Below are 24335 nucleotides of genomic sequence, written 5' to 3'. Positions count from 1 at the left end.
AGCGGCGTTTTGTGCTGGTGTGATGAGTAGACGAGTGGAGCTCACCGTGAGTTTGAACGGTGTGTGATTCGGTGTCTCTGTTCGGCGGTGCCTCTACCCCTCATACTTACCTGGCAGGGGCGAGACCATGATCAAGAAGGTGGTTCACCCAGGGCGAGGTTCAGCCATTGCACTCCGGTTGTGCTGACCGCTGCGAATTCCCCAAATGTGGGAATCTCGACTGCATAATTTCTGATAGTGGGGGACTGCGTTCGCGCTCTCCCCTGATTTCTGTGGTGGCAAAAATAGAGTTTGTGGGTTTTAGCCGACCGTCGTTGTTCGATGTGCAGCTCGGATCAGGAGAACGGATTTGTGGCATTTTTGCGTTGGGACAAAAGTGGTCGTCCAGAGCTATTTTTGGAAAGGCAGCATAACATAAAAGGCAGCTTACATAAAAAGCTTGTTGATACAAACGTTAAAGAGACCGGTATTTTAAATCAGCTTTAGCACTGGGCCAGGCACGTGCACAGACATTTTTGGGGGCAGGTGCTCAAGCCAAATAAAGAGCACCCATCGCCAAAATTATTAATGAAATAAAAATTGAAAAAACACAGTAGGATATTTAACTTATATATAAAGTTAGTGGGGGACTGCGTTCGCGCTCTCCCCTGATTTCTGTGGTGGCAAAGATAGAGCTTGTAGATTTTAGCCGACCGTATTCAATTAGTTTCTTGTTCTGTATGATTTTCATTCTGATTCGTTGTTCTTTTGCGTGCAGTTCCGATCAATTGGACGGATTCGTGGGGAAAAAAGTGGTCGTTCAGAGCTATTTTTGGATAGGCAGCGTTTACATAAAAAGCTTGTTGATACAAACGTGAAATAGAACGCTAATTTCTGATAATGAGGGACCGCGTTCGCGCTTTCCCTTGATTTCTGTGGTGGCAAAGCAAGAGCTTGTAAAATTGAGCGAGACCGTATTCATTTTGTTTCTTGTTCTGTATGATTTTCATTCTGATTCGTCGCATTTCGATTTGCAGCTCGGATCAAGAACGGATTTGTGGCGTTTTTGCCTTGGAAAAAAAGTGGTCGTCCAGAGCTATTTTTGGATAGGCAGCGTTTACATAAAAAGCTTGTTGATACAAACGTTAAAGAGACCGGTATTTTAGATCAGCTTTAGCACTGGGCACATAATTCGCCGTTTGCACTATTTCTTAGGCTAATTTGACCGTTTCATGATTGAGCTATGCCAAACCTGTAAAGGGCATGCTTGTCAGGTGGATTTTTACAGTGGTTTTTTTTTCTTTTTTTGTAGATCAATTTGAAATGATCATTTTTTTCTTCTGTTTTGGTTGAACCAAGTGTTTTTTTTTTTTTTCTTATTTTCAGGCAAATGTCGGCGTGGTCGTTTTGATGTTGCAGAATAGCGGCGTTTGCGTTCGGTGAGGTTTGTGCTGGTGTGATGAGTAGACGAGTGGAGCTCACCGTGAGTTTGAACGGTGTGTGATTCGGTGTCTCTGTTCGGCGGTGCCTCTACACCTCATACTTACCTGGCAGGGGCGAGACCATGATCAAGAAGGTGGTTCACCCAGGGCGAGGCTCAGCCATTGCACTCCGGTTGTGCTGACCGCTGCGAATTCCCCAAATGTGGGAATCTCGACTGCATAATTTCTGATAGTGGGGGACTGCGTTCGCGCTCTCCCCTGATTTCTGTGGTGGCAAAAATAGAGTTTGCAGATTTTAGCCGACCGTCGTTGTTCGATGTGCTGCTCGGATCAGGAGAACGGATTTGTGGCATTTTTGCGTTGGGACAAAAGTGGTCGTCCAGAGCTATTTTTGGAAAGGCAGCGTTTACATAAAAAGCTTGTTGATACAAACGTTAAAGAGACCGGTATTTTAAATCAGCTTTAGCACTGGGCCAGGCACGTGCACAGACATTTTTGGGGGCAGGTGCTCAAGCCAAAAAAAGGGCACCCATCGCCAAAATTATTAATAAAATAAAAAATGAAAAAACACAGTAGGATATTTAACTTATATATAAAGTTAGTGGGGGACTGCGTTCGCGCTCTCCCCTTATTTCTGTGGTGGCAAAGATAGAGCTTGTAGATTTTAGCCGACCGTATTCAATTAGTTTCATGACTAAAGAGACCGGTATTTTAAATCAGCTTTAGCACTGGGCCAGGTACGTGCACAGACATTTTTGGGGGCAGGTGCTCAAGCCAAAAAAAGGGCACCCATCGCCAAAATTATTAATACAATAAAAAATGAAAAAACACAGTAGGATATTTAACTTATATATAAAGTTAGTGGGGGACTGCGTTCGCGCTCTCCCCTGATTTCTGTGGTGGCAAAGATAGAGCTTGTAGATTTTAGCCGACCGTATTCAATTAGTTTCTTGTTCTGTATGATTTTCATTCTGATTCGTTGTTCTTTTGCGTGCAGTTCCTATCAATTGGACGGATTCGTGGGGAAAAAAGTGGTCGTTCAGAGCTATTTTTGGATAGGCAGCGTTTACATAAAAAGCTTGTTGATACAAACGTGAAATAGAACGCTAATTTCTGATAATGAGGGACCGCGTTCGCGCTTTCCCTTGATTTCTGTGGTGGCAAAGCAAGAGCTTGTAAAATTGAGCGAGACCGTATTCATTTTGTTTCTTGTTCTGTATGATTTTCATTCTGATTCGTCGTATTTCGATTTGCAGCTCGGATCAAGAACGGATTTGTGGCGTTTTTGCCTTGGAAAAAAAGTGGTCGTCCAGAGCTATTTTTGGATAGGCAGCGTTTACATAAAAAGCTTGTTGATACAAACGTTAAAGAGACCGGTATTTTAGATCAGCTTTAGCACTGGGCACATAATTAGCCGTTTGCACTATTTCTTAGGCTAATTTGACCGTTTCATGATTGAGCTATGCCAAACCTGTAAAGGGCATGCTTGTCAGGTGGATTTTTACAGTGTTTTTTCTTTTCTTTTTTGTAGATCAATTTGAAATGATCATTTTTTTCTTCTGTTTTGGTTGAACCAAGTGTTTTTTTCTTTTCTTTCTTATTTTCAGGCAAATGTCGGCGTGGTCGTTTTGATGTTGCAGAATAGCGGCGTTTTGTGCTGGTGTGATGAGTAGACGAGTGGAGCTCACCGTGAGTTTGAACGGTGTGTGATTCGGTGTCTCTGTTCGGCGGTGCCTCTACACCTCATACTTACCTGGCAGGGGCGAGACCATGATCAAGAAGGTGGTTCACCCAGGGCGAGGTTCAGCTATTGCACTTCGGTTGTGCTGACCGCTGCGAATTCCCCAAATGTGGGAATCTCGACTGCATAATTTCTGATAGTGGGGGACTGCGTTCGCGCTCTCCCCTGATTTCTGTGGTGGCAAAAATAGAGTTTGTAGATTTTAGCCGACCGTCGTTGTTCGATGTGCAGCTCGGATCAGGAGAACGGATTTGTGGCATTTTTGCGTTGGGACAAAAGTGGTCGTCCAGATCTATTTTTGGAAAGGCAGCGTTTACATAAAAAGCTTGTTGATACAAACGTGAAATAGAAGGCTAATTTCTGATAATGATGGACCGCGTTCGCGCTTTCCCTTGATTTCTGTGGTGGCAAAGCAAGAGCTTGTAAAATTGAGCGAGACCGTATTCATTTTGTTTCTTGTTCTGTATGATTTTCATTCTGATTCGTCGTATTTCGATTTGCAGCTCGGATCAGAACGGATTTGTGGCGTTTTTGCCTTGGAAAAAAAGTGGTCGTCCAGAGCTATTTTTGGATAGGCAGCGTTTACATAAAAAGCTTGTTGATACAAACGTTAAAGAGACCGGTATTTTAGATCAGCTTTAGCACTGGGCACATAATTAGCCGTTTGCACTATTTCTTAGGCTAATTTGACCGTTTCATGATTGAGCTATGCCAAACCTGTAAAGGGCATGCTTGTCAGGTGGATTTTTACAGTGTTTTTTTTTTCTTTTTTGTAGATCAATTTGAAATGATCATTTTTTTCTTCTGTTTTGGTTGAACCAAGTGTTTTTTTTTTTTCTTTCTTATTTTCAGGCAAATGTCGGCGTGGTCGTTTTGATGTTGCAGAATAGCGGCGTTTGCGTTCGGTGAGGTTTGTGCTGGTGTGATGAGTAGACGAGTGGAGCTCACCGTGAGTTTGAACGGTGTGTGATTCGGTGTCTCTGTTCGGCGGTGCCTCTACACCTCATACTTACCTGGCAGGGGCGAGACCATGATCAAGAAGGTGGTTCACCCAGGGCGAGGCTCAGCCATTGCACTCCGGTTGTGCTGACCGCTGTGAATTCCCCAAATGTGGGAATCTCGACTGCATAATTTCTGATAGTGGGGGACTGCGTTCGCGCTCTCCCCTGATTTCTGTGGTGGCAAAAATAGAGTTTGCAGATTTTAGCCGACCGTCGTTGTTCGATGTGCAGCTCGGATCAGGAGAACGGATTTGTGGCATTTTTGCGTTGGGACAAAAGTGGTCGTCCAGAGCTATTTTTGGAAAGGCAGCGTTTACATAAAAAGCTTGTAGATACAAACGTGAAATAGAACGCTAATTTCTGATAATGAGGGACCGCGTTCGCGCTTTCCCTTGATTTCTGTGGTGGCAAAGCAAGAGCTTGTAAAATTGAGCGAGACCGTATTCATTTTTTTCTTGTTCTGTATGATTTTCGTTCTGATTCGTCGTATTTCGATTTGAAGCTCGGATCAGAACGGATTTGTGGCGTTTTTGCCTTGGAAAAAAAGTGGTCGTCCAGAGCTATTTTTGGATAGGCAGCGTTTACATAAAAAGCTTGTTGATACAAACGTTAAAGAGACCGGTATTTTAGATCAGCTTTAGCACTGGGCACATAATTAGCCGTTTGCACTATTTCTTAGGCTAATTTGACCGTTTCATGATTGAGCTATGCCAAACCTGTAAAGGGCATGCTTGTCAGGTGGATTTTTACAGTGTTTTTTTTTTCTTTTTTGTAGATCAATTTGAAATGATCATTTTTTTCTTCTGTTTTGGTTGAACCAAGTGTTTTTTTTTTTTTTTTTTTCCTTTTTTCAGGCAAATGTCGGCGTGGTCGTTTTGATGTTGCAGAATAGCGGCGTTTGCGTTCGGTGAGGTTTGTGCTGGTGTGATGAGTAGACGAGTGGAGCTCACCGTGAGTTTGAACGGTGTGTGATTCGGTGTCTCTGTTCGGCGGTGCCTCTACACCTCATACTTACCTGGCAGGGGCGAGACCATGATCAAGAAGGTGGTTCACCCAGGGCGAGGCTCAGCCATTGCACTCCGGTTGTGCTGACCGCTGCGAATTCCCCAAATGTGGGAATCTCGACTGCATAATTTCTGATAGTGGGGGACTGCGTTCGCGCTCTCCCCTGATTTCTGTGGTGGCAAAAATAGAGTTTGCAGATTTTAGCCGACCGTCGTTGTTCGATGTGCAGCTCAGATCAGGAGAACGGATTTGTGGCATTTTTGCGTTGGTATAAAAGTGGTCGTCCAGAGCTATTTTTGGAAAGGTAGCGTTTACATAAAAAGCTTGTTGATACAAACGTTAAAGAGACCGGTATTTTAAATCAGCTTTAGCACTGGGCCAGGCACGTGCACAGACATTTTTGGGGGCAGGTGCTCAAGCCAAAAAAAGGGCACCCATCGCCAAAATTATTAATAAAATAAAAAATGAAAAAACACAGTAGGATATTTAACTTATATATAAAGTTAGTGGGGGACTGCGTTCGCGCTCTCCCCTGATTTCTGTGGTGGCAAAGATAGAGCTTGTAGATTTTAGCCGACCGTATTCAATTAGTTTCTTGTTCTGTATGATTTTCATTCTGATTCGTTGTTCTTTTGCGTGCAGTTCCGATCAATTGGACGGATTCGTGGGGAAAAAAGTGGTCGTTCAGAGCTATTTTTGGATAGGCAGCGTTTACATAAGAAGCTTGTTGATACAAACGTGAAGTAGAACGCTAATTTCTGATAATGAGGGACCGCGTTCGCGCTTTCCCTTGATTTCTGTGGTGGCAAAGCAAGAGCTTGTAAAATTGAGCGAGACCGTATTCATTTTGTTTCTTGTTCTGTATGATTTTCATTCTGATTCGTCGTATTTCGATTTGCAGCTCGGATCAAGAACGGATTTGTGGCGTTTTTGCCTTGGAAAAAAAGTGGTCGTCCAGAGCTATTTTTGGATAGGCAGCGTTTACATGAAAAGCTTGTTGATACAAACGTTAAAGAGACCGGTATTTTAGATCAGCTTTAGCACTGGGCACATAATTAGCCGTTTGCACTATTTCTTAGGCTAATTTGACCGTTTCATGATTGAGCTATGCCAAACCTGTAAAGGGCATGCTTGTCAGGTGGATTTTTACAGTGTTTTTTTTTTTTTCTTTTTTGTAGATCAATTTGAAATGATCATTTTTTTCTTCTGTTTTGGTTGAACCAAGTGTTTTTTTTTTTTCTTCTTATTTTCAGGCAAATATCGGCGTGGTCGTTTTGATGTTGCAGAATAGTGGCGTTTTGTGCTGGTGTGATGAGTAGACGAGTGGAGCTCACCGTGAGTTTGAACGGTGTGTGATTCGGTGTCTCTGTTCGGCGGTGCCTCTACACCTCATACTTACCTGGCAGGGGCGAGACCATGATCAAGAAGGTGGTTCACCCAGGGCGAGGCTCAGCCATTGCACTTCGGTTGTGCTGACCGCTGCGAATTCCCCAAATGTGGGAATCTCGACTGCATAATTTCTGATAGTGGGGGACTGCGTTCGCGCTCTCCCCTGATTTCTGTGGTGGCAAAAATAGAGTTTGTAGATTTTGTTCGATGTGCAGCTCGGATCAGGCATTTTTGCGTTGGGACAAAAGTGGTCGTCCAGAGCTATTTTTGGAAAGGCAGCGTTTACATAAAAAGCTTGTTGATACAAACGTTAAAGAGACCGGTATTTTAAATCAGCTTTAGCACTGGGCCAGGCACGTGCACAGACATTTTTGGGGGCAGGTGCTCAAGCCAAAAAAAGGGCACCCATCGCCAAAATTATTAATAAAATAAAAAATGAAAAAAACACAGTAGGATATTTAACTTATATATAAAGTTAGTGGGGGACTGCGTTCGCGCTCTCCCCTGATTTATGTGGTGGCAAAGATAGAGCTTGTAGATTTTAGCCGACCGTATTCAATTAGTTTCTTGCTCTGTATGATTTTCATTCTGATTCGTTGTTCTTTTGCGTGCAGTTCCGATCAATTGGACGGATTCGTGGGGAAAAAAGTGGTCGTTCAGAGCTATTTTTGGATAGGCAGCGTTTACATAAAAAGCTTGTTGATACAAACGTGAAATAGAACGCTAATTTCTGATAATGAGGGACCGCGTTCGCGCTTTTCCTTGATTTATGTGGTGGCAAAGCAAGAGCTTGTAAAATTGAGCGAGACCGTATTCATTTTTTTCTTGTTCTGTATGATTTTCATTCTGATTCGTCGTATTTCGATTTGCAGCTCGGATCAGTACACTGTTAGCCCGGACTTTATATCTAATCAAACATTTTTAGTACAACATATATAAAATATTTAAGTTTTTTTTGCCCTACTATAAAATGCAGAGTACATTGTACTCACTTGAGTACACATTTAAATGTGCTAAAAGATTTAAGTTTACTAAACAAAAAAAAAAAGACTTTTCTATCAGATTAACTTAAAGAAGTTAAGTTAAGGTAATTCAACAGAAAAACGCCCACCATTTACGTGTAAGTCCGCCTTTTTTCAGCTTGCTTTTGGTGAATCAGGCAAAAATGATTTTCTTGTGTTCGGGTAGCTATTTGTTTTAACTTTTATATCCTATTGTTGCAAATTACTTTTTACTTTTCATTTAAGGCTTTTTGCAAAAGTAAACTTGTCTTTTGTGAAGTGGAACCTTTGTTAAACTAAATGGACGAACATTTTCTTTCTCATTATGCTATTTTTGAGTAGCATGTACACCAGTCTGATGGGACTTTTTCATCTTCCGTCTAATTTTGGTAAGTGTTGTACTTTACTTAACAATTTTGTTTCAAATAAATGATCTTAATGTTGACACTAAATAAATAATCAAACAGCGCTGCTTTATTTCCCCGTGTTTAGGCTACATGCTAGCATGCTAGCCTTCATACGAAGCAAAGAGTGTGCTGGCTTGCTTTATTTTATTCCTTAAATGAATGGTATTAATGTTGATATTAATACTTCTGTTTCTTGTTTTTTGTTTTGTTTTGTTTTAGAGAGCTGCAGCCAAACGTTAAGAAATCAGCTTGCTGTGTGAAACTGAGTACAGGTTCATGGTTACTGTGAAGAGCTGTTTGTGTTTCATCAGAACTTTATATACAGCTTGTACAGTTTTTAAGATGTTTTATTGACATGTTGTATTTTAAGTAAATACTTCTGAAGTGAAATAAAGAAAAAGAATGTTATTATTCTGTCTGTTTTTCTATAAACATTTCTAATTGATATGTAAAACGTAATTAACATGAAAACTAAGAAGAAATCACTATTTTTGTCCATTGAGCTCAAGATAATAAGTAGAATTATTGGGGAAACCAGTTGGTATAACAAAAAAAATAAAGTTTAATCAACTTGCCTTTTAGATGTAATAACTTAATGATTTAAGTTATGCTAACTCAAGTTTTCATTATAAATTACTTAACTTTTTTAAGGCAAGCGGTTTCCCCAAATTTTTTAAGTAGGTTGAACTCATCCGGGCTTACAGTGTAGAACGGATTTGTGGCGTTTTTGCCTTGGAAAAAAAGTGGTCGTCCAGAGCTATTTTTGGATAGGCAGCGTTTACATAAAAAGCTTGTTGATACAAACGTTAAAGAGACCGGTATTTTAGATCAGCTTTAGCACTGGGCACATAATTAGCCGTTTGCACTATTTCTTAGGCTAATTTGACCGTTTCATGATTGAGCTATGCCAAACCTGTAAAGGGCATGCTTGTCAGGTGGATTTTTACAGTGTTTTTTTTTTCTTTTTTGTAGATCAATTTGAAATGATCATTTTTTTCTTCTGTTTTGGTTGAACCAAGTGTTTTTTTTTTTTTTCCTTATTTTCAGGCAAATGTCGGCGTGGTCGTTTTGATGTTGCAGAATAGCGGCGTTTGCGTTCGGTGAGGTTTGTGCTGGTGTGATGAGTAGACGAGTGGAGCTCACCGTGAGTTTGAACGGTGTGTGATTCGGTGTCTCTGTTCGGCGGTGCCTCTAAACCTCATACTTACCTGGCAGGGGCGAGACCATGATCAAGAAGGTGGTTCACCCAGGGCGAGGCTCAGCCATTGCACTCTGGTTGTGCTGACCGCTGCGAATTCCCCAAATGTGGGAATCTCGACTGCATAATTTCTGATAGTGGGGGACTGCGTTCGCGCTCTCCCCTGATTTCTGTGGTGGCAAAAATAGAGTTTGTAGATTGTAGTCGACCGTCGTTGTTCGATGTGCAGCTCGGATCAGGAGAACGGATTTGTGGCATTTTTGCGTTGGGACAAAAGTGGTCGTCCAGAGCTATTTTTGGAAAGGCAGCGTTTACATAAAAAGCTTGTTGATACAAACGTTAAAGAGACCGGTATTTTAAATCAGCTTTAGCACTGGGCCAGGCACGTGCACAGACATTTTTGGGGGCAGGTGCTCAAGCCAAAAAAAGGGCACCCATCGCCAAAATTATTAATAAAATAAAAAATGAAAAAACACAGTAGGATATTTAACTTATATATAAAGTTAGTGGGGGACTGCGTTCGCGCTCTCCCCTGATTTCTGTGGTGGCAAAGCAAGAGCTTGTAAAATTGAGCGAGACCGTATTCATTTTGTTTCTTGTTCTGTATGATTTTCATTCTGATTCGTCGTATTTCGATTTGCAGCTCGGATCAAGAACGGATTTGTGGCGTTTTTGCCTTGGAAAAAAAGTGGTCGTCCAGAGCTATTTTTGGATAGGCAGCGTTTATATGAAAAGCTTGTTGATACAAACGTTAAAGAGACCGGTATTTTAGATCAGCTTTAGCACTGGGCACATAATTAGCCGTTTGCACTATTTCTTAGGCTAATTTGACCGTTTCATGATTGAGCTATGCCAAACCTGTAAAGGGCATGCTTGTCAGGTGGATTTTTACAGTGTTTTTTTTTCTTTTTTGTAGATCAATTTGAAATGATCATTTTTTTCTTCTGTTTTGGTTGAACCAAGTGTTTTTTTTTTTTTCTTATTTTCAGGCAAATGTCGGCGTGGTCGTTTTGATGTTGCAGAATAGTGGCGTTTTGTGCTGGTGTGATGAGTAGACGAGTGGAGCTCACCGTGAGTTTGAACGGTGTGTGATTCGGTGTCTCTGTTCGGCGGTGCCTCTACACCTCATACTTACCTGGCAGGGGCGAGACCACGATCAAGAAGGTGGTTCACCCAGGGCGAGGCTCAGCCATTGCACTTCGGTTGTGCTGACCGCTGCGAATTCCCCAAATGTGGGAATCTCGACTGCATAATTTCTGATAGTGGGGGACTGCGTTCGCGCTCTCCCCTGATTTCTGTGGTGGCAAAAATAGAGTTTGTAGATTTTGTTCGATGTGCAGCTAGGATCAGGCATTTTTGCGTTGGGACAAAAGTGGTCGTCCAGAGCTATATTTGGAAAGGCAGCGTTTACATAAAAAGCTTGTTGATACAAACGTTAAAGAGACCGGTATTTTAAATCAGCTTTAGCACTGGGCCAGGCACGTGCACAGACATTTTTGGGGGCAGGTGCTCAAGCCAAAAAAAGGGCACCCATCGCCAAAATTATTAATAAAATAAAAAATGAAAAAACACAGTAGGATATTTAACTTATATATAAAGTTAGTGGGGGACTGCGTTCGCGCTCTCCCCTGATTTCTGTGGTGGCAAAGATAGAGCTTGTAGATTTTAGCCGACCGTATTCAATTAGTTTCTTGTTCTGTATGATTTTCATTCTGATTCGTTGTTCTTTTGCGTGCAGTTCCGATCAATTGGACGGATTCGTGGGGAAAAAAGTGGTCGTTCAGAGCTATTTTTGGATAGGCAGCGTTTACATAAAAAGCTTGTAGATACAAACGTGAAATAGAACGCTAATTTCTGATAATGAGGGACCGCGTTCGCGCTTTCCCTTGATTTCTGTGGTGGCAAAGCAAGAGCTTGTAAAATTGAGCGAGACCGTATTCATTTTGTTTCTTGTTCTGTATGATTTTCATTCTGATTCGTCGTATTTCGATTTGCAGCTCGGATCAAGAACGGATTTGTGGCGTTTTTGCCTTGGAAAAAAAGTGGTCGTCCAGAGCTATTTTTGGATAGGCAGCGTTTACATGAAAAGCTTGTTGATACAAACGTTAAAGAGACCGGTATTTTAGATCAGCTTTAGCACTGGGCACATAATTAGCCGTTTGCACTATTTCTTAGGCTAATTTGACCGTTTCATGATTGAGCTATGCCAAACCTGTAAAGGGCATGCTTGTCAGGTGGATTTTTACAGTGTTTTTTTCTTTCTTTTTTGTAGATCAATTTGAAATGATCATTTTTTTCTTCTGTTTTGGTTGAACCAATTTTCTTATTTTCAGGCAAATGTCGGCGTGGTCGTTTTGATGTTGCAGAATAGTGGCGTTTTGTGCTGGTGTGATGAGTAGACGAGTGGAGCTCACCGTGAGTTTGAACGGTGTGTGATTCGGTGTCTCTGTTCGGCGGTGCCTCTACACCTCATACTTACCTGGCAGGGGCGAGACCACGATCAAGAAGGTGGTTCACCCAGGGCGAGGCTCAGCCATTGCACTTCGGTTGTGCTGACCGCTGAGAATTCCCCAAATGTGGGAATCTCGACTGCATAATTTCTGATAGTGGGGGACTGCGTTCGCGCTCTCCCCTGATTTCTGTGGTGGCAAAAATAGAGTTTGTAGGTTTTAGCCGACCGTCGTTGTTCGATGTGCAGCTCGGATCAGGAGAACGGATTTGTGGCATTTTTGCGTTGGGACAAAAGTGGTCGTCCAGAGCTATTTTTGGAAAGGCAGCATAACATAAAAGGCAGCTTACATAAAAAGCTTGTTGATACAAACGTTAAAGAGACCGGTATTTTAAATCAGCTTTAGCACTGGGCCAGGTACGTGCACAGACATTTTTGGGGGCAGGTGCTCAAGCCAAAAAAAGGGCACCCATCGCCAAAATTATTAATAAAATAATAAATGAAAAAACACAGTAGGATATTTAACTTATATATAAAGTTAGTGGGGGACTGCGTTCACGCTCTTCCCTGATTTCTGTGGTGGCAAAGATAGAGCTTGTAGATTTTAGCCGACCGTATTCAATTATTTTCTTGTTCTGTATGATTTTCATTCTGATTCGTTGTTCTTTTGCGTGCAGTTCCGATCAATTGGACGGATTCGTGGGGCAAAAAGTGGTAGTTCAGAGCTATTTTTGGATAGGCAGCGTTTGCATAAAAAGCTTGTTGATACAAACGTGAAATAGAACGCTAATTTCTGATAATGAGGGACCACGTTCGCGCTTTCCCTTGATTTATGTGGTGGCAAAGCAAGAGCTTGTAAAATTGAGCGAGACCGTATTCATTTTGTTTCTTGTTCTGTATGATTTTCATTCTGATTCGTCGTATTTCGATTTGAAGCTCGGATAGAACGGATTTGTGGCATTTTTGCGTTGGGACAAAAGTGGTCGTCCAGAGCTATTTTTGGAAAGGCAGCGTTTACATAAAAAGCTTGTTGATACAAACGTTAAAGAGACCGGTATTTTAAATCAGCTTTAGCACTGGGCCAGGCACGTGCACAGACATTTTTGGGGGCAGGTGCTCAAGCCAAAAAAAGGGCACCCATCGCCAAAATTATTAATAAAATAAAAAATGAAAAAACGCAGTAGGATATTTAACTTATATATAAAGTTAGTGGGGGACTGCGTTCGCGCTCTCCCCTGATTTCTGTGGTGGCAAAGCAAGAGCTTGTAAAATTGAGCGAGACCGTATTCATTTTGTTTCTTGTTCTGTATGATTTTCATTCTGATTCGTCGTATTTCGATTTGCAGCTCGGATCAAGAACGGATTTGTGGCGTTTTTGCCTTGGAAAAAAAGTGGTCGTCCAGAGCTATTTTTGGATAGGCAGCGTTTATATGAAAAGCTTGTTGATACAAACGTTAAAGAGACCGGTATTTTAGATCAGCTTTAGCACTGGGCACATAATTAGCCGTTTGCACTATTTCTTAGGCTAATTTGACCGTTTCATGATTGAGCTATGCCAAACCTGTAAAGGGCATGCTTGTCAGGTGGATTTTTACAGTGTTTTTTCTTTTCTTTTTTGTAGATCAATTTGAAATGATCATTTTTTTCTTCTGTTTTGGTTGAACCAAGTGTTTTTTTTTTTTTTTTTCTTATTTTCAGGCAAATGTCGGCGTGGTCGTTTTGATGTTGCAGAATAGTGGCGTTTTGTGCTGGTGTGATGAGTAGACGAGTGGAGCTCACCGTGAGTTTGAACGGTGTGTGATTCGGTGTCTCTGTTCGGCGGTGCCTCTACACCTCATACTTACCTGGCAGGGGCGAGACCACGATCAAGAAGGTGGTTCACCCAGGGCGAGGCTCAGCCATTGCACTTCGGTTGTGCTGACCGCTGCGAATTCCCCAAATGTGGGAATCTCGACTGCATAATTTCTGATAGTGGGGTACTGCGTTCGCGCTCTCCCCTGATTTCTGTGGTGGCAAAAATAGAGTTTGTAGATTTTAGCCGACCGTCGTTGTTCGATGTGCAGCTCGGATCAAGAGAACGGATTTGTGGTGTTTTTGCCTTGGAAAAAAAGTGGTCGTCCAGAGCTATTTTTGGATAGGCAGCGTTTACATGAAAAGCTTGTTGATACAAACGTTAAAGAGACCGGTATTTTAGATCAGCTTTAGCACTGGGCACATAATTAGCCGTTTGCACTATTTCTTAGGCTAATTTGACCGTTTCATGATTGAGCTATGCCAAACCTGTAAAGGGCATGCTTGTCAGGTGGATTTTTACAGTGTTTTTTTTTTTCTTTTTTGTAGATCAATTTGAAATGATCATTTTTTTCTTCTGTTTTGGTTGAACCAAGTGTTTTTTTTTTCTTTCTTATTTTCAGGCAAATGTCGGCGTGGTCGTTTTGATGTTGCAGAATAGCGGCGTTTTGTGCTGGTGTGATGAGTAGACGAGTGGAGCTCACCGTGAGTTTGAACGGTGTGTGATTCGGTGTCTCTGTTCGGCGGTGCCTCTACACCTCATACTTACCTGGCAGGGGCGAGACCATGATCAAGAAGGTGGTTCACCCAGGGCGAGGCTCAGCCATTGCACTCCGGTTGTGCTGACCGCTGCGAATTCCCCAAATGTGGGAATCTCGACTGCATAATTTCTGATAGTGGGGGACTGCGTTCGCGCTCTCCCCTGATTTCTGTGGTGGCAAAAATAGAGTTTGCAGATTTTAGCCGACCGTCGTTGTTCGATGTGCTGCTCGGATCAGGAGAACGGATTTGTGGCATTTTTGCGTTGGGACAAAAGTGGTCGTCCAGAGCTATTTTTGGAAAGGCAGCGTTTACATAAAAAGCTTGTTGATACAAACGTTAAAGAGACCGGTATTTTAAATCAGCTTTAGCACTGGGCCAGGCACGTGCACAGACATTTTTGGGGGCAGGTGCTCAAGCCAAAAAAAGGGCACCCATCGCCAAAATTATTAATAAAATAAAAAATGAAAAAACACAGTAGGATATTTAACTTATATATAAAGTTAGTGGGGGACTGCGTTCGCGCTCTCCCCTTATTTCTGTGGTGGCAAAGATAGAGCTTGTAGATTTTAGCCGACCGTATTCAATTAGTTTCATGACTAAAGAGACCGGTATTTTAAATCAGCTTTAGCACTGGGCCAGGTACGTGCACAGACATTTTTGGGGGCAGGTGCTCAAGCCAAAAAAAGGGCACCCATCGCCAAAATTATTAATACAATAAAAAATGAAAAAACACAGTAGGATATTTAACTTATATATAAAGTTAGTGGGGGACTGCGTTCGCGCTCTCCCCTGATTTCTGTGGTGGCAAAGATAGAGCTTGTAGATTTTAGCCGACCGTATTCAATTAGTTTCTTGTTCTGTATGATTTTCATTCTGATTCGTTGTTCTTTTGCGTGCAGTTCCTATCAATTGGACGGATTCGTGGGGAAAAAAGTGGTCGTTCAGAGCTATTTTTGGATAGGCAGCGTTTACATAAAAAGCTTGTTGATACAAACGTGAAATAGAACGCTAATTTCTGATAATGAGGGACCGCGTTCGCGCTTTCCCTTGATTTCTGTGGTGGCAAAGCAAGAGCTTGTAAAATTGAGCGAGACCGTATTCATTTTGTTTCTTGTTCTGTATGATTTTCATTCTGATTCGTCGTATTTCGATTTGCAGCTCGGATCAAGAACGGATTTGTGGCGTTTTTGCCTTGGAAAAAAAGTGGTCGTCCAGAGCTATTTTTGGATAGGCAGCGTTTACATAAAAAGCTTGTTGATACAAACGTTAAAGAGACCGGTATTTTAGATCAGCTTTAGCACTGGGCACATAATTAGCCGTTTGCACTATTTCTTAGGCTAATTTGACCGTTTCATGATTGAGCTATGCCAAACCTGTAAAGGGCATGCTTGTCAGGTGGATTTTTACAGTGTTTTTTCTTTTCTTTTTTGTAGATCAATTTGAAATGATCATTTTTTTCTTCTGTTTTGGTTGAACCAAGTGTTTTTTTCTTTTCTTTCTTATTTTCAGGCAAATGTCGGCGTGGTCGTTTTGATGTTGCAGAATAGCGGCGTTTTGTGCTGGTGTGATGAGTAGACGAGTGGAGCTCACCGTGAGTTTGAACGGTGTGTGATTCGGTGTCTCTGTTCGGCGGTGCCTCTACACCTCATACTTACCTGGCAGGGGCGAGACCATGATCAAGAAGGTGGTTCACCCAGGGCGAGGTTCAGCTATTGCACTTCGGTTGTGCTGACCGCTGCGAATTCCCCAAATGTGGGAATCTCGACTGCATAATTTCTGATAGTGGGGGACTGCGTTCGCGCTCTCCCCTGATTTCTGTGGTGGCAAAAATAGAGTTTGTAGATTTTAGCCGACCGTCGTTGTTCGATGTGCAGCTCGGATCAGGAGAACGGATTTGTGGCATTTTTGCGTTGGGACAAAAGTGGTCGTCCAGAGCTATTTTTGGAAAGGCAGCGTTTACATAAAAAGCTTGTTGATACAAACGTGAAATAGAAGGCTAATTTCTGATAATGATGGACCGCGTTCGCGCTTTCCCTTGATTTCTGTGGTGGCAAAGCAAGAGCTTGTAAAATTGAGCGAGACCGTATTCATTTTGTTTCTTGTTCTGTATGATTTTCATTCTGATTCGTCGTATTTCGATTTGCAGCTCGGATCAGAACGGATTTGTGGCGTTTTTGCCTTGGAAAAAAAGTGGTCGTCCAGAGCTATTTTTGGATAGGCAGCGTTTACATAAAAAGCTTGTTGATACAAACGTTAAAGAGACCGGTATTTTAGATCAGCTTTAGCACTGGGCACATAATTAGCCGTTTGCACTATTTCTTAGGCTAATTTGACCGTTTCATGATTGAGCTATGCCAAACCTGTAAAGGGCATGCTTGTCAGGTGGATTTTTACAGTGTTTTTTTTTTTCTTTTTTGTAGATCAATTTGAAATGATCATTTTTTTTCTTCTGTTTTGGTTGAACCAAGTGTTTTTTTTTTTTTTTTCCTTTTTTCAGGCAAATGTCGGCGTGGTCGTTTTGATGTTGCAGAATAGCGGCGTTTGCGTTCGGTGAGGTTTGTGCTGGTGTGATGAGTAGACGAGTGGAGCTCACCGTGAGTTTGAACGGTGTGTGATTCGGTGTCTCTGTTCGGCGGTGCCTCTACACCTCATACTTACCTGGCAGGGGCGAGACCATGATCAAGAAGGTGGTTCACCCAGGGCGAGGCTCAGCCATTGCACTCCGGTTGTGCTGACCGCTGCGAATTCCCCAAATGTGGGAATCTCGACTGCATAATTTCTGATAGTGGGGGACTGCGTTCGCGCTCTCCCCTGATTTCTGTGGTGGCAAAAATAGAGTTTGCAGATTTTAGCCGACCGTCGTTGTTCGATGTGCAGCTCAGATCAGGAGAACGGATTTGTGGCATTTTTGCGTTGGTATAAAAGTGGTCGTCCAGAGCTATTTTTGGAAAGGTAGCGTTTACATAAAAAGCTTCGGTTGTGCTGACCGCTGCGAATTCCCCAAATGTGGGAATCTCGACTGCATAATTTCTGATAGTGGGGGACTGCGTTCGCGCTCTCCCCTGATTTCTGTGTTGGCAAAAATAGAGTTTGTAGATTTTGTTCGATGTGCAGCTCGGATCAGGCATTTTTGCGTTGGGACAAAAGTGGTCGTCCAGAGCTATTTTTGGAAAGGCAGCGTTTACATAAAAAGCTTGTTGATACAAACGTTAAAGAGACCGGTATTTTAAATCAGCTTTAGCACTGGGCCAGGCACGTGCACAGACATTTTTGGGGGCAGGTGCTCAAGCCAAAAAAAGGGCACCCATCGCCAAAATTATTAATAAAATAAAAAATGAAAAAAACACAGTAGGATATTTAACTTATATATAAAGTTAGTGGGGGACTGCGTTCGCGCTCTCCCCTGATTTCTGTGGTGGCAAAGATAGAGCTTGTAGATTTTAGCCGACCGTATTCAATTAGTTTCTTGCTCTGTATGATTTTCATTCTGATTCGTTGTTCTTTTGCGTGCAGTTCCGATCAATTGGACGGATTCGTGGGGAAAAAAGTGGTCGTTCAGAGCTATTTTTGGATAGGCAGCGTTTACATAAAAAGCTTGTTGATACAAACGTGAAATAGAACGCTAATTTCTGATAATGAGGGACCGCGTTCGCGCTTTTCCTTGATTTATGTGGTGGCAAAGCAAGAGCTTGTAAAATTGAGCGAGACCGTATTCATTTTTTTCTTGTTCTGTATGATTTTCATTCTGATTCGTCGTATTTCGATTTGCAGCTCGGATCAGTACACTGTTAGCCCGGACTTTATATCTAATCAAACATTTTTAGTACAACATATATAAAATATTTAAGTTTTTTTTGCCCTACTATAAAATGCAGAGTACATTGTACTCACTTGAGTACACATTTAAATGTGCTAAAAGATTTAAGTTTACTAAACAAAAAAAAAAAGACTTTTCTATCAGATTAACTTAAAGAAGTTAAGTTAAGGTAATTCAACAGAAAAACGCCCACCATTTACGTGTAAGTCCGCCTTTTTTCAGCTTGCTTTTGGTGAATCAGGCAAAAATGATTTTCTTGTGTTCGGGTAGCTATTTGTTTTAACTTTTATATCCTATTGTTGCAAATTACTTTTTACTTTTCATTTAAGGCTTTTTGCAAAAGTAAACTTGTCTTTTGTGAAGTGGAACCTTTGTTAAACTAAATGGACGAACATTTTCTTTCTCATTATGCTATTTTTGAGTAGCATGTACACCAGTCTGATGGGACTTTTTCATCTTCCGTCTAATTTTGGTAAGTGTTGTACTTTACTTAACAATTTTGTTTCAAATAAATGATCTTAATGTTGACACTAAATAAATAATCAAACAGCGCTGCTTTATTTCCCCGTGTTTAGGCTACATGCTAGCATGCTAGCCTTCATACGAAGCAAAGAGTGTGCTGGCTTGCTTTATTTTATTCCTTAAATGAATGGTATTAATGTTGATATTAATACTTCTGTTTCTTGTTTTTTGTTTTGTTTTGTTTTAGAGAGCTGCAGCCAAACGTTAAGAAATCAGCTTGCTGTGTGAAACTGAGTACAGGTTCATGGTTACTGTGAAGAGCTGTTTGTGTTTCATCAGAACTTTATATACAGCTTGTACAGTTTTTAAGATGTTTTATTGACATGTTGTATTTTAAGTAAATACTTCTGAAGTGAAATAAAGAAAAATAATGTTATTATTCTGTCTGTTTTTCTATAAACATTTCTAATTGATATGTAAAACGTAATTAACATGAAAACTAAGAAGAAATCACTATTTTTGTCCATTGAGCTCAAGATAATAAGTAGAATTATTGGGGAAACCAGTTGGTATAACAAAAAAAATAAAGTTTAATCAACTTGCCTTTTAGATGTAATAACTTAATGATTTAAGTTATGCTAACTCAAGTTTTCATTATAAATTACTTAACTTTTTTAAGGCAAGCGGTTTCCCCAAATTTTTTAAGTAGGTTGAACTCATCCGGGCTTACAGTGTAGAACGGATTTGTGGCGTTTTTGCCTTGGAAAAAAAGTGGTCGTCCAGAGCTATTTTTGGATAGGCAGCGTTTACATAAAAAGCTTGTTGATACAAACGTTAAAGAGACCGGTATTTTAGATCAGCTTTAGCACTGGGCACATAATTAGCCGTTTGCACTATTTCTTAGGCTAATTTGACCGTTTCATGATTGAGCTATGCCAAACCTGTAAAGGGCATGCTTGTCAGGTGGATTTTTACAGTGTTTTTTTTTCTTTTTTGTAGATCAATTTGAAATGATCATTTTTTTCTTCTGTTTTGGTTGAACCAAGTGTTTTTTTTTTTTTTCCTTATTTTCAGGCAAATGTCGGCGTGGTCGTTTTGATGTTGCAGAATAGCGGCGTTTGCGTTCGGTGAGGTTTGTGCTGGTGTGATGAGTAGACGAGTGGAGCTCACCGTGAGTTTGAACGGTGTGTGATTCGGTGTCTCTGTTCGGCGGTGCCTCTACACCTCATACTTACCTGGCAGGGGCGAGACCATGATCAAGAAGGTGGTTCACCCAGGGCGAGGCTCAGCCATTGTACTCTGGTTGTGCTGACCGCTGCGAATTCCCCAAATGTGGGAATCTCGACTGCATAATTTCTGATAGTGGGGGACTGCGTTCGCGCTCTCCCCTGATTTCTGTGGTGGCAAAAATAGAGTTTGTAGATTGTAGTCGACCGTCGTTGTTCGATGTGCAGCTCGGATCAGGAGAACGGATTTGTGGCATTTTTGCGTTGGGACAAAAGTGGTCGTCCAGAGCTATTTTTGGAAAGGCAGCGTTTACATAAAAAGCTTGTTGATACAAACGTTAAAGAGACCGGTATTTTAAATCAGCTTTAGCACTGGGCCAGGTACGTGCACAGACATTTTTGGGGGCAGGTGCTCAAGCCAAAAAAAGGGCACCCATCGCCAAAATTATTAATACAATAAAAAATGAAAAAACACAGTAGGATATTTAACTTATATATAAAGTTAGTGGGGGACTGCGTTCGCGCTCTCCCCTGATTTCTGTGGTGGCAAAGATAGAGCTTGTAGATTTTAGCCGACCGTATTCAATTAGTTTCTTGTTCTGTATGATTTTCATTCTGATTCGTTGTTCTTTTGCGTGCAGTTCCTATCAATTGGACGGATTCGTGGGGAAAAAAGTGGTCGTTCAGAGCTATTTTTGGATAGGCAGCGTTTACATAAAAAGCTTGTTGATACAAACGTGAAATAGAACGCTAATTTCTGATAATGAGGGACCGCGTTCGCGCTTTCCCTTGATTTCTGTGGTGGCAAAGCAAGAGCTTGTAAAATTGAGCGAGACCGTATTCATTTTGTTTCTTGTTCTGTATGATTTTCATTCTGATTCGTCGTATTTCGATTTGCAGCTCGGATCAAGAACGGATTTGTGGCGTTTTTGCCTTGGAAAAAAAGTGGTCGTCCAGAGCTATTTTTGGATAGGCAGCGTTTACATAAAAAGCTTGTTGATACAAACGTTAAAGAGACCGGTATTTTAGATCAGCTTTAGCACTGGGCACATAATTAGCCGTTTGCACTATTTCTTAGGCTAATTTGACCGTTTCATGATTGAGCTATGCCAAACCTGTAAAGGGCATGCTTGTCAGGTGGATTTTTACAGTGTTTTTTCTTTTCTTTTTTGTAGATCAATTTGAAATGATCATTTTTTTCTTCTGTTTTGGTTGAACCAAGTGTTTTTTTCTTTTCTTTCTTATTTTCAGGCAAATGTCGGCGTGGTCGTTTTGATGTTGCAGAATAGCGGCGTTTTGTGCTGGTGTGATGAGTAGACGAGTGGAGCTCACCGTGAGTTTGAACGGTGTGTGATTCGGTGTCTCTGTTCGGCGGTGCCTCTACACCTCATACTTACCTGGCAGGGGCGAGACCATGATCAAGAAGGTGGTTCACCCAGGGCGAGGTTCAGCTATTGCACTTCGGTTGTGCTGACCGCTGCGAATTCCCCAAATGTGGGAATCTCGACTGCATAATTTCTGATAGTGGGGGACTGCGTTCGCGCTCTCCCCTGATTTCTGTGGTGGCAAAAATAGAGTTTGTAGATTTTAGCCGACCGTCGTTGTTCGATGTGCAGCTCGGATCAGGAGAACGGATTTGTGGCATTTTTGCGTTGGGACAAAAGTGGTCGTCCAGAGCTATTTTTGGAAAGGCAGCGTTTACATAAAAAGCTTGTTGATACAAACGTGAAATAGAAGGCTAATTTCTGATAATGATGGACCGCGTTCGCGCTTTCCCTTGATTTCTGTGGTGGCAAAGCAAGAGCTTGTAAAATTGAGCGAGACCGTATTCATTTTGTTTCTTGTTCTGTATGATTTTCATTCTGATTCGTCGTATTTCGATTTGCAGCTCGGATCAGAACGGATTTGTGGCGTTTTTGCCTTGGAAAAAAAGTGGTCGTCCAGAGCTATTTTTGGATAGGCAGCGTTTACATAAAAAGCTTGTTGATACAAACGTTAAAGAGACCGGTATTTTAGATCAGCTTTAGCACTGGGCACATAATTAGCCGTTTGCACTATTTCTTAGGCTAATTTGACCGTTTCATGATTGAGCTATGCCAAACCTGTAAAGGGCATGCTTGTCAGGTGGATTTTTACAGTGTTTTTTTTTTTCTTTTTTGTAGATCAATTTGAAATGATCATTTTTTTTCTTCTGTTTTGGTTGAACCAAGTGTTTTTTTTTTTTTTTTCCTTTTTTCAGGCAAATGTCGGCGTGGTCGTTTTGATGTTGCAGAATAGCGGCGTTTGCGTTCGGTGAGGTTTGTGCTGGTGTGATGAGTAGACGAGTGGAGCTCACCGTGAGTTTGAACGGTGTGTGATTCGGTGTCTCTGTTCGGCGGTGCCTCTACACCTCATACTTACCTGGCAGGGGCGAGACCATGATCAAGAAGGTGGTTCACCCAGGGCGAGGCTCAGCCATTGCACTCCGGTTGTGCTGACCGCTGCGAATTCCCCAAATGTGGGAATCTCGACTGCATAATTTCTGATAGTGGGGGACTGCGTTCGCGCTCTCCCCTGATTTCTGTGGTGGCAAAAATAGAGTTTGCAGATTTTAGCCGACCGTCGTTGTTCGATGTGCAGCTCAGATCAGGAGAACGGATTTGTGGCATTTTTGCGTTGGTATAAAAGTGGTCGTCCAGAGCTATTTTTGGAAAGGTAGCGTTTACATAAAAAGCTTGTTGATACAAACGTTAAAGAGACCGGTATTTTAAATCAGCTTTAGCACTGGGCCAGGCACGTGCACAGACATTTTTGGGGGCAGGTGCTCAAGCCAAAAAAAGGGCACCCATCGCCAAAATTATTAATAAAATAAAAAATGAAAAAACACAGTAGGATATTTAACTTATATATAAAGTTAGTGGGGGACTGCGTTCGCGCTCTCCCCTGATTTCTGTGGTGGCAAAGATAGAGCTTGTAGATTTTAGCCGACCGTATTCAATTAGTTTCTTGTTCTGTATGATTTTCATTCTGATTCGTTGTTCTTTTGCGTGCAGTTCCGATCAATTGGACGGATTCGTGGGGAAAAAAGTGGTCGTTCAGAGCTATTTTTGGATAGGCAGCGTTTACATAAGAAGCTTGTTGATACAAACGTGAAGTAGAACGCTAATTTCTGATAATGAGGGACCGCGTTCGCGCTTTCCCTTGATTTCTGTGGTGGCAAAGCAAGAGCTTGTAAAATTGAGCGAGACCGTATTCATTTTGTTTCTTGTTCTGTATGATTTTCATTCTGATTCGTCGTATTTCGATTTGCAGCTCGGATCAAGAACGGATTTGTGGCGTTTTTGCCTTGGAAAAAAAGTGGTCGTCCAGAGCTATTTTTGGATAGGCAGCGTTTACATGAAAAGCTTGTTGATACAAACGTTAAAGAGACCGGTATTTTAGATCAGCTTTAGCACTGGGCACATAATTAGCCGTTTGCACTATTTCTTAGGCTAATTTGACCGTTTCATGATTGAGCTATGCCAAACCTGTAAAGGGCATGCTTGTCAGGTGGATTTTTACAGTGTTTTTCTTTTTTCTTTTTTGTAGATCAATTTGAAATGATCATTTTTTTCTTCTGTTTTGGTTGAACCAAGTGTTTTTTTTTTTTTTTCTTATTTTCAGGCAAATGTCGGCGTGGTCGTTTTGATGTTGCAGAATAGCGGCGTTTTGTGCTGGTGTGATGAGTAGACGAGTGGAGCTCACCGTGAGTTTGAACGGTGTGTGATTCGGTGTCTCTGTTCGGCGGTGCCTCTACACCTCATACTTACCTGGCAGGGGCGAGACCATGATCAAGAAGGTGGTTCACCCAGGGCGAGGCTCAGCCATTGCACTTCGGTTGTGCTGACCGCTGCGAATTCCCCAAATGTGGGAATCTCGACTGCATAATTTCTGATAGTGGGGGACTGCGTTCGCGCTCTCCCCTGATTTCTGTGTTGGCAAAAATAGAGTTTGTAGATTTTGTTCGATGTGCAGCTCGGATCAGGCATTTTTGCGTTGGGACAAAAGTGGTCGTCCAGAGCTATTTTTGGAAAGGCAGCGTTTACATAAAAAGCTTGTTGATACAAACGTTAAAGAGACCGGTATTTTAAATCAGCTTTAGCACTGGGCCAGGCACGTGCACAGACATTTTTGGGGGCAGGTGCTCAAGCCAAAAAAAGGGCACCCATCGCCAAAATTATTAATAAAATAAAAAATGAAAAAAACACAGTAGGATATTTAACTTATATATAAAGTTAGTGGGGGACTGCGTTCGCGCTCTCCCCTGATTTCTGTGGTGGCAAAGATAGAGCTTGTAGATTTTAGCCGACCGTATTCAATTAGTTTCTTGCTCTGTATGATTTTCATTCTGATTCGTTGTTCTTTTGCGTGCAGTTCCGATCAATTGGACGGATTCGTGGGGAAAAAAGTGGTCGTTCAGAGCTATTTTTGGATAGGCAGCGTTTACATAAAAAGCTTGTTGATACAAACGTGAAATAGAACGCTAATTTCTGATAATGAGGGACCGCGTTCGCGCTTTTCCTTGATTTCTGTGGTGGCAAAGCAAGAGCTTGTAAAATTGAGCGAGACCGTATTCATTTTTTTCTTGTTCTGTATGATTTTCATTCTGATTCGTCGTATTTCGATTTGCAGCTCGGATCAGTACAC

General features: G+C 41.7%; 2 long non-coding RNA genes and 17 other non-coding genes across 19 annotated transcripts; all 19 read left to right on the top strand.

Moving 5' to 3' along the window:
• The first annotated feature begins 102 nt into the window (after window positions 1-102).
• LOC134313137 (U1 spliceosomal RNA) lies at window positions 103-266 on the top strand. The gene has a single exon (XR_010012033.1). It is a non-coding gene; the product is annotated as a U1 spliceosomal RNA (small nuclear RNA).
• Window positions 267-1518: 1252 nt separating this feature from the next.
• On the top strand, window positions 1519-1682 carry LOC134313120 (U1 spliceosomal RNA). Its single transcript, XR_010012017.1, has one exon. It is a non-coding gene; the product is annotated as a U1 spliceosomal RNA (small nuclear RNA).
• Window positions 1683-3166: 1484 nt separating this feature from the next.
• LOC134313167 (U1 spliceosomal RNA) lies at window positions 3167-3330 on the top strand. Its single transcript, XR_010012063.1, has one exon. It is a non-coding gene; the product is annotated as a U1 spliceosomal RNA (small nuclear RNA).
• An 837-nt stretch (window positions 3331-4167) lies between these two features.
• Window positions 4168-4331, top strand: LOC134313148 (U1 spliceosomal RNA). The gene has a single exon (XR_010012044.1). It is a non-coding gene; the product is annotated as a U1 spliceosomal RNA (small nuclear RNA).
• An 839-nt stretch (window positions 4332-5170) lies between these two features.
• LOC134313119 (U1 spliceosomal RNA) lies at window positions 5171-5334 on the top strand. Its single transcript, XR_010012016.1, has one exon. It is a non-coding gene; the product is annotated as a U1 spliceosomal RNA (small nuclear RNA).
• Window positions 5335-6559: 1225 nt separating this feature from the next.
• LOC134313104 (U1 spliceosomal RNA) lies at window positions 6560-6723 on the top strand. Its single transcript, XR_010012001.1, has one exon. It is a non-coding gene; the product is annotated as a U1 spliceosomal RNA (small nuclear RNA).
• Window positions 6724-7764: 1041 nt separating this feature from the next.
• Window positions 7765-8373, top strand: LOC134311389 (uncharacterized). Its single transcript, XR_010011404.1, has 2 exons — window positions 7765-7947; window positions 8185-8373. It is a non-coding gene; the product is annotated as an uncharacterized LOC134311389 (long non-coding RNA).
• Window positions 8374-9165: 792 nt separating this feature from the next.
• LOC134313123 (U1 spliceosomal RNA) lies at window positions 9166-9329 on the top strand. Its single transcript, XR_010012020.1, has one exon. It is a non-coding gene; the product is annotated as a U1 spliceosomal RNA (small nuclear RNA).
• A 961-nt stretch (window positions 9330-10290) lies between these two features.
• Window positions 10291-10454, top strand: LOC134313102 (U1 spliceosomal RNA). The gene has a single exon (XR_010011999.1). It is a non-coding gene; the product is annotated as a U1 spliceosomal RNA (small nuclear RNA).
• Window positions 10455-11634: 1180 nt separating this feature from the next.
• On the top strand, window positions 11635-11798 carry LOC134313178 (U1 spliceosomal RNA). The gene has a single exon (XR_010012073.1). It is a non-coding gene; the product is annotated as a U1 spliceosomal RNA (small nuclear RNA).
• Window positions 11799-13448: 1650 nt separating this feature from the next.
• Window positions 13449-13612, top strand: LOC134313144 (U1 spliceosomal RNA). Its single transcript, XR_010012040.1, has one exon. It is a non-coding gene; the product is annotated as a U1 spliceosomal RNA (small nuclear RNA).
• A 552-nt stretch (window positions 13613-14164) lies between these two features.
• LOC134313118 (U1 spliceosomal RNA) lies at window positions 14165-14328 on the top strand. The gene has a single exon (XR_010012015.1). It is a non-coding gene; the product is annotated as a U1 spliceosomal RNA (small nuclear RNA).
• Window positions 14329-15812: 1484 nt separating this feature from the next.
• On the top strand, window positions 15813-15976 carry LOC134313166 (U1 spliceosomal RNA). Its single transcript, XR_010012062.1, has one exon. It is a non-coding gene; the product is annotated as a U1 spliceosomal RNA (small nuclear RNA).
• Window positions 15977-16815: 839 nt separating this feature from the next.
• Window positions 16816-16979, top strand: LOC134313116 (U1 spliceosomal RNA). The gene has a single exon (XR_010012013.1). It is a non-coding gene; the product is annotated as a U1 spliceosomal RNA (small nuclear RNA).
• A 1292-nt stretch (window positions 16980-18271) lies between these two features.
• LOC134311388 (uncharacterized) lies at window positions 18272-18880 on the top strand. Its single transcript, XR_010011403.1, has 2 exons — window positions 18272-18454; window positions 18692-18880. It is a non-coding gene; the product is annotated as an uncharacterized LOC134311388 (long non-coding RNA).
• A 791-nt stretch (window positions 18881-19671) lies between these two features.
• Window positions 19672-19835, top strand: LOC134313146 (U1 spliceosomal RNA). The gene has a single exon (XR_010012042.1). It is a non-coding gene; the product is annotated as a U1 spliceosomal RNA (small nuclear RNA).
• Window positions 19836-21059: 1224 nt separating this feature from the next.
• Window positions 21060-21223, top strand: LOC134313165 (U1 spliceosomal RNA). Its single transcript, XR_010012061.1, has one exon. It is a non-coding gene; the product is annotated as a U1 spliceosomal RNA (small nuclear RNA).
• An 839-nt stretch (window positions 21224-22062) lies between these two features.
• LOC134313115 (U1 spliceosomal RNA) lies at window positions 22063-22226 on the top strand. The gene has a single exon (XR_010012012.1). It is a non-coding gene; the product is annotated as a U1 spliceosomal RNA (small nuclear RNA).
• Window positions 22227-23450: 1224 nt separating this feature from the next.
• On the top strand, window positions 23451-23614 carry LOC134313103 (U1 spliceosomal RNA). Its single transcript, XR_010012000.1, has one exon. It is a non-coding gene; the product is annotated as a U1 spliceosomal RNA (small nuclear RNA).
• Window positions 23615-24335: the final 721 nt, after the last annotated feature.

Source organism: Trichomycterus rosablanca, chromosome 4 (genome assembly GCF_030014385.1).
Source record: "Trichomycterus rosablanca isolate fTriRos1 chromosome 4, fTriRos1.hap1, whole genome shotgun sequence".
In the NCBI taxonomy this organism is placed as follows: domain Eukaryota; kingdom Metazoa; phylum Chordata; class Actinopteri; order Siluriformes; family Trichomycteridae; genus Trichomycterus; species Trichomycterus rosablanca.
Note: the sequence above shows the minus strand (reverse complement) of the source record. Positions and strands in the feature narration are given on the sequence as shown.